Here is a 15263-nt window from a genome sequence, read left to right on the forward strand (position 1 = left end):
CAGTCCTCCTCCTCTGCATTCCTAAGCTACTGAACTGCATCAATAGTTTCCGTCATTGTCTAGCCTTCTCGTCTCCACGTTAGAGAAATACTGTATTTAATGGTCATTTAATATTCTTCACGCACTACATGTAGAATAATGCATGGTCCAGTCTTAGAATCAAGTTAGCTTTTCCCCTCATGACTTCTAGTTTATATCAACATGTTCCCTAAACAGTAGATACCAGATAGGGTTTAGGTACATGTCGCTCCGACCCTTCAGACTCTAGTCTCTGCTCCTAGCACAGAGTTCGTAGCCCCCAGCTTCTCCTAGTAACACGTCATTGCCAGTTTTCGCGCACCATTAGGTTAGAGGTCCCGACTCCTTAGGTAGCCCCCTCCAATGTTTCCGCCTATCCATGACATATTCTGTTACGTTTTCCATCACATGTCTAAGTAAACTCCCAGTTACACCTCTTATTTCTCTTATCTCTCGCGACTGCTACGCGTCACGCCTTCTACTCCACCTACTGTTACGCCCACTGCAATGTAATGCTATGTGTTTGCGCTATGTATATAAGTCAATGTTTTGTTATTAAATGTTAGCGCGCTCATCCCAGACCCAGCCCCGGCAGCTGCCGGGCCTTATTGTCCTATTCCTATGCAGGTTGTCCTGGTCCTGTCCTTATGCTGTAATAAACCTGCAGAAACTCCTACTACCTCGAATCTTGACTCTTATTTATTGAGCTATCTGTTATGCTATAAGTCTAGTCAAAAATAGGGTATTATTTATTTATTTACCACATAATGGCGCCCGAAAAGTGTCAAACTATAACATTCCAAAACATATTAGAAATTAAGTATATATTGTAATAAACAAAATGACTAAAATCCAGTAAGGGAACCAGAGATATGAATGTGTAAATGTTTAAGGAGAAATGCATGATCTGACTTCGAACATCAGAAAAGTTCAGTGGCCTTCTTTGAAACCTCTATCCACTCAAATATTTTGATGATTATAGTAGATAAAGATTTTTATCACCCATGGCAAAGAAGACCACTGAACTTTCCAGATGTTCGAGGTCAGATCATGCATGCATTTTTCTCCTAACCTTGCAAACAGTCTCCTCCATTGCTCCACCATGTTCCTGTGCAGAAGCAGCATGGCAGAGGGCAGAGAAGAATCAAGAGGGTGCAGCATCACAGACCCAGTATGTAATGTGAATGAATAGTTTTCATGTTTTAAAAAAAACATGGGGCTTACCTACATCCCCTTTCGCCGCCAGTGTGTCACTTTATATATGGGAAAAAATGATGCACTGGTGGCACAAGGGGCTTGTACATGACTCATCTCCTTCTCCTTCCCTATCACATCAGCCAATTTGCTACATCTCTGTAACTATGGACACAGTAAACAGACTGACAAACGAGTTATATCTTAAAGGTCATTTTTGCTGGACAAAAGGACACAGACTCCCAAACCTCTGTAGGGACTCCTAATACTTTCCTTCTGACTTTACAAACTTCCTCAAAATTCTTGCTCACATTCTTTGATGGAGAGGTTGTTTCAAATATCCACAAATTAGATTGGCTCTCAAGAGCTGTTTCCTGCATTTAAAGACTATTAAAACCCATTTTACCTTTACCATCAGTAAAATGTGGCATTTGTTGTGAGTGCCTTCTTTAATTCAAGACTGGAACACATTGGAATGCTCTCGGCGTTTGTTCCTGCAGTCTCTCTAATTGCCATGTTCCAGAAACCCACAATGCAGCAATCAGATCAGTTTTTGGCCTGAGGAAACAGGATCATGGTCACTTCTCTCACATACACCTACAGTAATTACCAGTGGTAGTACAACTTACATTTAAGATAGTTTCGTTTAACCACTGAACACCACTATATTTAGCATCCAAACCATCACCCTATGTTACCAACAAGGCACTCTGTAGCAGGAAGGAGGTTTTACTTACAGGGCTGCAATTCTGCTGGCCCACCCCGGGCACATGTTCTTTCTTTGTTCAAGCTCTCCTGCTATAAAACACACTTTTGACTGTCATAAGGCAGGAAACCTTGCTTACGTTCTTCAGGCAAAACCTGCAAACTAGTTTGTTCATTGAGCTATTTTATTAAGACCAGCGCCATATAGAAATGCCGTTGTTTGGTCAGCATAAAGTGTGGGTGGAAAAGAGAGCATGCACAACTCCACCACCAATCATGGTGCTCAGATGGAATTTTTTATTTCAAAGCAGTATGACCCTGAAGAAAAATAGAATAAACTTATATAAATATAATGATACCAGAACAACAAAAATCCAATCAGTAGAATAATAATAAACATTTGAGAAAAAATAGTGCGAGGAAGCAGAAAGCACTAACTGTGGGTATCTGGTTGTGCTAGACCGGGACAAAGTCACTGGTTTAAACCAACCACAATAGAGAGCCAGGCAGGTTCTGGACCAAGCCTGGCTGCTGGAAGTTGTACCTTATGTCTTGGTTCGAGGTTTATTTGGTTTTGGTTTGCGAGGCTTCGTGTTGATCAGTGTAGTTTTCGAATGGGGTTTAAGCCATGTGACCGGGCTTTGTTGGGCTCTGCATCATTCATCGTTGGGTCCAATGAAGCTATTAAGCAGTGCGGTAATGCTTTTCATCTATCTGCATTGGTTGGGATGATGCTTCCAGCTGTACGGTGAGGCTTTGCTGGACTATGTGTCACTCAGCGTTGGTTCCGAGGAAGCTCTCAGCTGTGTGGCGAGGCTTTTACGGGGTTTGGGTCACTTTACATTGGATTGGATGCCTTCAGTGAAACAAAGAGGAGTCCGCTCTGATGCCAGCCAATTATCCAGGATATAAGGGGAGCACATCTTGAGGATCAGAGACCTACTCCAGCAGAGCCCAGCAGGGTTCAAGCAGGTCCAGTTGCAGAATCAGGCAGGCACAGTGTAGCAGGTCAGCTGGGCAGTCTTCAAGCCGCAAGGCAGTCCTTCTTGTGTACCTTTCACAGGTCCAGGAGTGTTATGATGAGTGATTCAAGAGGTCCAATATTTATACCTGATGCCAGCATTTGTGTGTGGATACTCCCTATCCTACTGCTACATCTGGTTCTGGAAAGTTCCTCTCTTTCCTCTGACAAGACTCCAAACTATGTGAGGGTGACAAAAAGCAGGCAGGCTTAGTGTCAGTATCCTTTTGGTGTGTTTGAGGTAGAACCCTTTGAAGTGCAAGTGGGGTCTTGTACAGCTCCTCCCCAGTCATCCTGCCAGGATGGCCCATCCTCTCTACACCAAAGCCCCCATTGTGTCACTGTCTGGAAGGAAGTAGAGCCATTCACAGGCATGAGACCCAGGATACTGGCAGAAGGCACAAATGGTTAGGACAAGAAAATGAGAACTTTTAAAGAGTGGTATTTTCAGATTTTTAACCTAAAAAACGACTTTATCATTAAAGAGGTGTTTCATGTTTCAATAACAATTCATTTGAGAGCAAACTGCATATCTCTATCTCCTCCCAATCCAATGTTATCAAATGTAATAGGGTAACCTGAATGTTAGTTAAAAGGAGAGATAGGTCAAACAATAGTGAAAAATTTCTTTAGGTGTTTTTCACTGCTGGGACTTGTTAAACATAAGCACACATGTTCTACTTTTACAATACAAAGTACTTTGTCTCAAGAGCTGTTATGGTCTACCTTAGGGTGACTTGTAGGTATCAAAAAGGAAGATTTAGGCCTGGCAAAAGTTTGCTTTGCCAGTTCAAAATTGCAGTTTAATACTGAACACAAGCTGCAATGGCAGGCCTGAGATGTGTATTAATGTGCTACTTTAGTGGGTGGCACAATGGGTGCTGCAGGACTACTAGTAGAAATTAGTTTACAGGCCTATATACAACAGACTTACAAGTTAATTCAATATATCAATTAAGTTTAGGGCAACTTTACCATGTTTTAATGAGCGAACACGAGCAATTTAGAACTGGTTAGCAGTGGTAAAGTGCATAGGGTCCTAAAGCCAATAAAAACTCATTCAGCAAAACAGGAGTGGTGATGGCAAAGTCTGGGGGTGACCCTGCAGAGAGGGCCTTGTCCAACAGCAGGAATCCGAAAACAACCACTGATAATGAGTGTCTACGTCTTCATGAACAAGGGTGGTAATGTCCATCGGCTGAATGATGACTGGATGTGCAGATCCTCCAGATTCTGCACCCTGTGAGGTCAGTGGCATACAAATAGGGCATGCCCACTAAAAGCACATGGGATTTCACCTGTGTTATACTGTATATGTCACAAAATCTCAACTGGGTAAACATTTGACGTGCAGAGACGTGGTTCTATTGTCCCTCTCTGAAGCCCACCATGATTAAAATGTATATGTCCCCTTAATGAATACTCTAGAGTCAATATACAACATTAACTGATGACCACTGGAACTATATCATCCAATTACATTACAATACAACCGTAGCGGCCACCACATATTGGGAGTAGCAGGGTGGGGGTGAAAGGAGTTGGATGTAGGGCGGGTAAGGGGATTATAATAAAAAGAAAGAAATGTACCTTACCGCCACGTTTCTCCATTTTCTCTCCTTGAGAATGGAAGAGGAAACAAGCAGCCAGGCTCCCCTGACCAATCACAATACTGCAATGCAGCATTGCAATTGGGAAGCACCTAGGATCCCCTGACCAATCACAATGCTGCAATGCAGTCCCTGGCTGGTGCTCAGCCAGGGACTGGGGGCTTGGGCACATTCTCCATGCAGGCTGTAATGCATCCTGCATGGAGAACATGTGAAGTGCGCATGACTGTTTGGCCAGCCCGAGAGGACTGTCCAAGCAGTCATGGCGCACTTCAGAGGGTGCTCTCAATCCTCCCCTTCCCTGCTCTGTGAGCAAAGAATCCCCGCCCTGTCTCGCAAAGCTGCTGCAGCAGGACAAAATAAAATGATAATAACATTATGTTATTATGATTTATTTTTCCTTTCTTTCCCTGCTTCAAAGCAGTGGGGCGGCGCTCCTCCTCCTTAGCGGAGTAGCCGCCACTGCACAATCTCCTTCATTATCTGTACAAATGATCGATTATCTAGAAAACCTTTGATTAACTTTAAGAGATCAAAGACCTCAGCCAACATCCGGTAAAGCAAGAAGGCGTCATCTAATCTTTTACTTATCACATGAATTTACACATTTCAGAGGCTCTCAATGGGGAGTCTTCGTCGCTTTATTTTGTGTTAAATCATTCATCCATTAAGAGTGAACACATTCTTAACAGAATTATCTTTCACCATTTGAATAATATTTGCCATTTATTTTCAAAAGCTGGGAATTATTTCATAAAAAAATGAAAGCATATTTAAAATAGAAATAAACTCTATTATGATGGAGCAAAGGCTACATTTTGTTATATTTAAACTTGAAATGTATGCATTAAAATGTTATATGAAAACCATCTGCTTCTGTGTGATTTGACAGTGATTGAGTTTCAAATCATCATAGGTGCATTTGCCTTTCCATATTTTAATCCATCAAACATTATTTACATTTCATTTTGTAAGGTGACTTCAGGATTCACTGATGCTGTTTTCTGGCCCCTGTTGTGATGCCCACTCATCTCTATGCATGAAAGATCTTTGGGACTCACTCCCCATGTCTTTTTTGCATCTGAAAGAATAGTGTATGGATCCCATTAGTAACAGACCGACTCCATCTTCTATTTCCAATTATAGATCCATTGATTTATACACTTGTAAATACCTGCAATATTTGCCACTTCTATTTTTTTTTTTATTATTCACAACTCAACATTTTTAAACTCAACCTGCATTGAAAACCTCTCAGTGGAAGCATGTCATGTTAGGCATTGAAATAATAGCTGCTTGATTGGATATTGTTTTTATGATGCTGCTGTTTTAATATTTCTGCGTTTTAACATTTCTATGTACTTTAATGCTGTTTTTTTTAACTGTGCTTTTATGTGTACATCTGTATCCGAATAAAGATTAATTGAATTGAATTGGATTGATAGCCGCTAGCGAGATGTGGTTAGGTCCATAATGGTGGCATCATATGTGCACGTGGTCACTGCACTTCAGGACACTTACCGTCAACCAAAACTGAATATGGGCCGCGTGCCTAGTAAGCCTGTAGCTCACGTCCACTGTGTGCACATCTCAAGGAGCACTTTTACTTTTTGTTTAACAATGAATTGAAATTATGTGGTCGTTTTCTGGAAATCTCTGCCTTTATCTTGTGTATTAAGATGCAAGATTGTAGGTGAACGCTTTCATCCTAGTGTTAGACACTCGCGTGACCGCGGTTAACATATTCATGGTGGCGGTGGTATTGATTGAGGACTATAACTGTGATCACGCGAGCATACTGTGTGCTCACATTTATGACGTCATGCATATTGTAGATCTCCACCATCAATCACATGGGCTTACCAATGGTGATGGAAGATTCAGAGGTTGGCACAGTATTGAACTCTTCAATATCTCAGCGTTTCCCAAGTGAGTCTGATACTTTGATACGTGCTGGTGTGATGTCCATGTTGGGGAGTCAGCGGGAAGCTGACATCACGTGTCCTCTTTCAACAACAAAGCACAGCCATGCAACATTTGGACAAAGATTGCCCGCATGCAGGTAGCTCAGATGTGGACAGATGTCCTACTGGGAAGGTAAGCTGACCTTCAGCTTGACAGAAGGTTATTTAACTCTCTGTGCACACTGGCTCCTTATTTGTCCAGCAGTTGATTACCATCCAACATATTAAGAGTGGGAAAGGCATAAGCCATTGCTTATTTGGAGTTTTATGACAGGAGTTTGTAAATTTATTGGCCATATTCAACCAAGGAACACCAGCCTTTGCATTTCAAAGAGTACTCAATGTTTCTAGAAATTACAGATCAGCCTGGACGTCCTCTTCGGATGCTGTGCTTTATAAAACACGTCAGTAGTTGTAGTGTACTGGCACGTTGACATTTGACCAGATTAATTAACATTTTGTGCCATTTTTATAGTGCCAGCATGACACAAAATGCTTGCAGATATTTACAGGGCAATGCAAGGGGCAATTTGGAACGCCATGCTTGGCCTTTCAAAGAAACGTGATGCCACGTAGTGGCTTGCGCTGCGCTGTGTTACGTTGAGTTCTGGGAGGCGTTTCATGGGTGGAGCATGGACGTTGCCGTGCTTCCACCCATGGATTTCATGCAATACTAGATGCAATCCTAGATTTACAACACACATAGAGGAAAATGCCTTGAGGGATAGTTTTTGTGCTGGAAGGTGCCCCTTTCTGCACAAAAAAAAATTCTCCGTGTAATGCCGGCACCCTTGCACCATGGTGCAAGTTTCCCAGCGTTGGCGCTAGACTGTTTGAAGTGTTTCAGCGCTCTGAGAGAACACCATATTTTAGTAGATATGACACATTTCTGCCCTCTTCCTGTCATGCAATGCTGCACAGAAAGCTGTCTTGCTGCACTGCGTTGTGCGAAAGGTTAAAAAAACTGGTCAATATGTCCACACATTGACTTTAAAAGCTTCTCCCTTTGAAGCATCGAATTATTTGTGGAAAGAGTGCAATCCTGTGCTGACACCGCTGCTGGTGTCGAGTACGATCCATCCGGCTGAACGGTCAGTTGTGAAGCACCATCAGAAGTAAAGTACAACTAATGACCGGTTACTCACCGGTAATATTCATTACTCCGAGTCGTAGCCCTCCCCGTCCCAGTCCTAACTACATGAGCATAGCTCCTCCCACCAGAAACTCCCAAGCAACTTGAAACCCATCCCTTCCCTCCAGGCCACACCCATACCCTGAGGCATATAATCTAGTGACCTGCCAATCAACAACCTGTACCCAACAAGCACAAGAAGCCGAAACAGGGAGGGAGGGATGGGAACCTGGACTGGGACGGGGAGGGCTACGACTCGGAGTAATGAATATTACCGGTGAGTAACCGGTCATTACCTCCTCGTCAGCCCTCCTCGTCCCAGTCCTAACTACATGAGTAGATACCAAAGCAATAATCGGCTTCACTCAGTAGCAAAAAAAACCCAGACTTTATTAAAGCACAGAAAGTCACACCACCGGAGTAGAACGCAACACAGCGTCCCCAAACCCAGCAGAATCAGTCCCCCCAACCACCAAACGATAATGGGACATAAAGGTGTGCGGAGAACTCCAGGTAGCGGCCCTGCAGATTTCAGCCATGGAAGCCCCCTGAAAACAAGCCCAGGAAGCCGCCACCCCCCGAGTCGACCTCCCCTGAACAGAACCAGGAGCCAACACACCACAGGCCTCATATGCAGCACCCACAGCCCAACGCAGCCAACGACTGAGGGTAGCCCCAGAAGGCTTAAGACCCTGACCAGCCAGGCCAAAGGTCACAAAAAGGGATTCCACCTTACGAAACAGCCCAGTACGCAACAAATAGATCTCCAGAGCCCTCCGAACGTCCAAACAGTGCAGCCGCACCCCAACCTCTGAAAGAGGATCAGGACAAAAAACAGGCAAAACCAGATCCGCAGAGCAGTGAAAAGAGGAAGGGACCTTGGGAACAAAGGAAGGATCAGGCCGCAGTACCACCCGATCAGGAAAGAAACGTAAAAAAGGGGCCGAACAAAGCAAGGAGCCCAATTCCCCAATCCGCCTAGCCGACGTAATAGCCACCAGGAACAGCACCTTGATCGTCAGAAACCTCAAAGACACCTCCAGCAGAGGTTCAAAGGGAGCCCCCTGCAAAGCCCCCAAAACCAGAGGCAGATCCCAACTAGGAGCAAAGGACCGAATGACAGGCTTCTGAAGGAAGCAACTCCGCAACAAACGGGACACCAGGGGAACCACCGGGTCACAGACCGAACCCCGAAAGGCCCGAACAGCAGCCCACTGAGCCCTCAGGGAGGACACAGCCAGACCCAAGTCAAAGCCGTCCTTCAAAAAGTCCAAGACCAATACCGGATCCACTGCCAACGCAGACCACCCACGCGCCGTACACCAAGACTGAAAAGAAACCCAATGCCGGGCATAGGATTTGAGAGTCGAAGGGCGCCTGGACCTCTGAATAAATTCCGCCACAGAAGGAGAACACCCCAACGCCACAAGGTTCATCCTCTCAACAGCCAACCCGCCAGCCTCAGGCGGACCAGACACTCCAGAGACAGAGGGGGAAACGACAAGGGACAAGGGACCACTGGCAACCTCCAGCAAGGCCCCACTGCCAACTTCAATAACAGAGGGAACCAAGGCCGCCTGGACCAATCCGGAGCCACCAGGATCACCGAAGCCCAATCCAACTTGACCTTCAGCAGAACACGCGGCAGCAGGGCAATAGGGGGAAAGGCATACATCAGGCCCCCCTCCCACCGGAAGGACAGGGCATCCACCCTCCAAACCTCGGCAGAGCGAACCAGAGAACAAAACGTCTCCCTCAAGGCGTTCCCCGGGGCCGCAAACAGGTCCACCACAGGGACCCCGAACCGGGCCATCAGGCAGCGAAACACATCCTGAGACAGGCACATGTCCGACAGGGAAGGAAACACCCTGCTCAGGCGATCCGCCTCCGAGTTCAAAATCCCAGGCAGATGTAAAGCCCTCAGAGACAACAAGTGAGACTCCGCCCACAGGCCTATACTTTGAGCCAACAAATTGAGGGAAGCCACCCTCGCGCTCCCCTGGCGGTTGATATAACACACCACCACCGTGTTGTCGGACCGCACCATCACATCCCTCTGGAGGACCCAAGGCAGAAAATGAGACAACGCCAACTGAACCGCCTTCAATTCTCGCCAATTTGAGGACTTTTCCGCCTCCGGCACAGACCAAAGACCCTGCACAGACTCCTGACCCAAGACCGCACCCCAACCCAGTACGCTGGCGTCGGTCGTCAGGACCAACCTCACCTGGGACACAAAGGGCGAGCCCTGCAAGAGGTTCAGATCCACCAGCCACCAGGACAACTCCCGGGCGATGGACACACCCCCCGGAACCAACAGCTCGTAATCCAGAGAGGCCGGATCCCAATGCTCCAGAAGATGATTCACAAGGGGGTATAAGTGTAAACGGGCCCAAGGAACAATCATCACAGTTGCTGACATCAGCCCCTGAACACGCAACCACTGGCGAGCCGTGGAAGACCGAGCCCCCAACACCTTCTTCAGTTCGTGCACAAGAGTCTGTCTGCGGGGCTCCGACAGGAAGACCTTCCCCAACCTGGTGTTGAACACCCCCCCAATGAACAACAGTTCCTGAGTGGGGTGAAGATGGGATTTCTCCAAGTTCAGAATCCACCCGAACCGTTGAAGGAGACTGCAAACCTCCCGGGATTGTGACTGAGCCTGAAGGAAAGAAGAGGAAGAAATCAACCAATCGTCCAAGTAAGGGAAAACCTGTATACCCTTAGCATGCAACAAACCCACCAAGGGCGCCAACACCTTAGTAAACACCCTCGGAGAGGCAGACAGGCCAAACGGCAATACCTGGAACTGGTAGTGATCCACCCCCACACAGAAACGCAGGAACCTCTGCGAATCCGCGTGCACTGGCACATGAAAATAGGCATCCCGTAGATCGAGAGAAGTCAGGAAATCCCCCACCGACAGGAAGGGAAGAATCAACTGTAGAGTCACCATTTTGAAGGACCGATGAGGGACACACAAGTTCACCGCCTTTAGATCCAGGACCGGACGGAAGTCCCCATTTGGCTTTTGGATCAAAAACAGGATTGAGTACACCCCCCGACCCTGTTGACTCACAGGCACCCTCACCACAGCACCCTTCGACACCAAGTCCCGAACTCCGTCCAATAGAGCACGACATCTTGCCAGAGACCTGGGAACAGGGGTAGCTTTGAACACATCCACCGGAGGAGTCCCAAATTCTATTTTGTAGCCCAGTCGTACCACCTGCAGAACCCACAGATCCCGAACGAACTCCTCCCAGACTGGCAAAAAAGAGGTGAGGCGACCCCCAACCGGCACCTTCAAGGAATCCATCACATAGTCACGACTTGGAGGGACCTGCAGAAGAGGAAGCACCTTGGTGACCCCGGGACTTGTGGAAGGAAGGGACACCCCGGCCACGTCCCCTACCACGAAAGGGCTGAGCAGCCATCTTAGATTGAAACGCTTGCCCAAAAGCCCGCTTATAACCCGCAAACTTCCCTTTCTGAGAAGAGCGGACCGGAGCCAACAACTTCTTGTCCTCAGCTGTCTTTTTAATCAAAGCTTCCAACGGCTCCCCAAACAGCTTAGAGCCCGTGAAGGGAATCTTCATCACGGCCGCCTTCTGAGCAGCTTCCGCCTTCCAAGACTTAAGCCACAACTGCCTCCTAGCAGCAACCGATGCACCAGCAGCCGCCGCCGCAGCACTAAGGGAGTCGAAGGACAAGTCAGCCATGAAACGCAATTGTTGTTCCAACATGGACAAAGACTCAGAGGGATCCTCATCCTGCATGAGCTGCGCAGAAATACCCTGACAGTCCTTAAGAAGCGACTGAACAAGATAGCTGGTGTAAGCAGCAGACCGAACAGCCAGATTGGAGGCCGCAAAGGACCGCTTCAAGGCCCCCTCAACCCGCTTGTCCCCAGGATCAGAAGGTACCGCATCCTCAGACACCACCAGGCTCTGAGACGCCATACCAGCCAGCAGAGAATCCACTTTCACCACAGCCGGAAACTCCTCCGTGAATCCCTGCAAGGGATACCTCTTAGCCAGAAACCGGGGAAAGGCATGCCTGTCAACATCCTTCCACTCCCCCTCCAGCACCTTCCTCACAGACGTATGAATGGGGAGGCTTTCCGGATCTTTCTTCAGGTAATTGGCGAAGAAGTCTTCAGACTCTCCACCCACCACAGGATCAGGGAATCCCAGATTGTCCCGAACATGCTGCAAAACACAGCGAAGGTCAGCCCCTTGGGCAAAACGACCCTTCACCTCCTCATCAGAGTCAACATCCGGATCTACCTCAGCCGAGGCATCCAATTTCTGTCTCTTAGGCCCCTTGGGAACATGAGCCACAAAGGCCGCCGCCACAGCAGCCTCAATCATTTTCTGAATATCCGCCATGGAAGGAGCAGAGGAAGAACCAGCGACCACCTCTCCATCCTCACAGCCGAGCTCACGCACGTCTGCACCTCTACCCTCCATGTTGTAAACAGGAGAACAGAAACCCAGACCCCAAGATATACCCAGACCAATCAAGCAAAAATCCCCAAGGGCCAACCAGGGAACGCCACCTGGACCGGGAGCCAATCCCTACACAGGACCGAAGGCTGGGCTTCAAACCGCCCTATCAGAGAAGACCACCAACCTACAAAAGGAAATGATTGAACAGGGCCCAACTGTAAGGACACGAAGAAACCCAGAAGACCCCGCCCCAGGAACCAGTGAAACCAGAGGTAAGAACTCCCCACCGCCCCAGCAGAACTGCAGGAGAGCAGAGCCTCCAAACCCCACATGACCCCCACAGACAGCAGAGACAGGCCAAGGACAGGGGAAAAACACCATGGAGCCCCACCACAGCAGAGCAGGAAGAGGCCAAGACTCGAAATCAAGCCCCATGCAAATCCCTCCAGCAACACAAAAACGGCAATCATGACCGCCAGTAGAGGGAGCTCCAACCACAAAAACGCGAAGAAGAGAACCTAAGCTAGGTAAGATCAAAGTCGGACTGAACCCTAACATCGGGCCCCCACGGACCAAACAAAGGCAGTCCCCGCCCCCCTCCCCGCAACCCCAGACACCACCAAGGATTGCAGGAAGCAAAAAAAAGGGGGGAAACACGGGCACGAAAGAAACGAGCACCAAGAGTATGGATAGAGACAGAGAAGCCAAACCGGCACGCCCTCGGCGTGCTGAAAAAGCCAGCCACACACCCCCCCTCCCTCCCCGGGAGCACCCGCTAGAGCAGGGAACGAACCCGGAAGAGGGGAGGCTGCAGCAGGGAGCCACCACCACCAGGCAGTCCGGACCCCCAACCCCATGGTCCCGCTACAGCAGGGACTCAAAGTAAATGCCCACAAGGTAAAACAAAAACAGGCACAATAGGGGTTAAAAACGGGCGCTTAACATCCCGTTTCACACTTACCAGATAGGAGGCCAATTCCAGTGCCCCCCTCGACGAAGTCTGCTCGGAAGTGATTCCGCAGAAAAAACAAACAGGTTGTTGATTGGCAGGTCACTGGATTATATGCCTCAGGGTATGGGTGTGGCCTGGAGGGAAGGGATGGGTTTCAAGTTGCTTGGGAGTTTCTGGTGGGAGGAGCTATGCTCATGTAGTTAGGACTGGGACGGGGAGGGCTGACGAGGAGGTAATGCTTTATTAGACATGAGGTGACGTCCCATGGAGAGGCAGGTGCACCGGTAGGAGGCAATGGCTGACCGCAGGGCGCCTGGCTCCCCCTGCACCTGGCCAGATTGTTACACCCTACTGACCTTATGTTATGAGATCAGTTAACAATTTCAATACACTTTGCACTTTCGTAACTTGTTAACTAAATGTGTGTAAATCGGTGTCTCAGCAAATAACTTTCAAGGGTTCACAAGCAGGCGTCAGCAGCAAACCTTTTACTAACCAACAGCGCTGTTTTTACACTGAAGGCTCTGCCTCTTCGAAACACTGATTGCATCTACGCCTCTGGCTTGTGACCTCACTGGTGGGGCAGCTGCTAGTTACTGGGAAATGAAGAACTACACTGAATGTCACCTCAGTTGTTGCATGTTTGGAGACAATGTACAATCTTTTAAAGTGTGTGTTCTTTTGTACAGCTGCACCCAGCAACTTCCACTTTAGGTCCCTTTATCTACTGATCTGAGTTATAAGTAACCACAATAGTTAACCCAAGCCCTCCACCAATCTTCTCCACAGCTCTTTCGGTGTTCACGCGCAGTGCCCTGAGATCTGTTGCTCGTGTGTCCCTCCTGACTCTTGACGCGGACCCTCCGGGCCGTATCCACACGGGTCCTTCTGAGGTTGCCTCGACGCCACCTCGCTGCACTCCGGGGTCTGTGCTGCTCCACTTTGTAGGATCTCCACCCTGTAGGAAAGGCAGTTTAACTAAGTTATTTATGATTTCTCAGCCTGTGTTTAATATTAATATTTGAAAAGTCAATATACTTCATCATTCCATTCCTTGTTGTTTAAATGCCGAGCCCACTTTCATTTTTAGACCTCTTTATGCTTTACCTTAAAAATATTTTGAGTCATGTGACTTAGACTCGGGCAAAATAATAATTACACTGGTGTTATTGGTTTAATTTCGTGAATTTACCATTAAGCTTAATACGTGAAAATTCAAGAATGCGGGTTCTCCGCGGATGGCCAGAACGCGAAGGTTGTCTCTCATGGCATTTGTTGTGTTTGTGCAATATTTTTACCACAAAATGTGTCATTGCATCAACAATTGACATGAGGGTGCATTTCATGCTAAAATATAACACTAAATGAAGGGTTTATTTTTGCGTAAATACGCAAAATTCTTAATTACGTGAAAGCAAATTAAACAAATTTGACACACCCCTCATGCGAATGTGTGATTAGACACTTTCAGAACAACAAAATACCAAACCTAACAGGATGAGTAGATACCTTCTATGTATAGACAATTTAGAGAGGACAGGTGGTGTCAAGATGATCCAATTTCTTCCCAGCTCACAAAGAGACAACTCAGATTTTTTGGGTTGACAATATAAATATGTTTAAATTTTGAATTCAATTTTTTTTAATGTCGCTTATTCGTTAAATGAGTTTAAAATTATTTTAGAATTGTTATTTGGAATGGATGTGTTTTGGGAGTGCAATCAAAATAGCCTTTCTGACTGTGATGCATCAATCTTTTGAGACCAGAATCCATTCTCAAAACATTGCAGAATGTCTGACTCCTAATTTGGGCTAGTAATTGATCTGCAAATGGGAAGGGGTCCCCTTTGAACCCCTCCCCTTTTGTTCATCTTGAAAACAGTTTCAGGTAGAGTTGGCTGCAGTCCACGGGACCATTGCCAACTCTAACTGAAACTTTTTGATAAAATATATATTTTTTTAACTCAGTTCTGTTTTCTTTGAATAAACGCCCACCATGTAAAATAGACAGAGGTATTCTTTATTTATATACAATCAAAGACAAGGGGGTCTGCTGTCCATTGCAGGCTACCACCCCTGTGATTGAGGTCTTTCATGGGGAATTGCATGTTTTGGTTGGCATAATGAATATTAAATAGGCAGGTTGTTCTGAGATTCCCTGGGATTTTGTAATTTGTGAACCGACCTATTTATACATAGAACAGTTTGCAACATAG

The sequence above is a fragment of the Lissotriton helveticus genome, chromosome 7, assembly GCF_964261635.1.
Source record: "Lissotriton helveticus chromosome 7, aLisHel1.1, whole genome shotgun sequence".
In the NCBI taxonomy this organism is placed as follows: domain Eukaryota; kingdom Metazoa; phylum Chordata; class Amphibia; order Caudata; family Salamandridae; genus Lissotriton; species Lissotriton helveticus.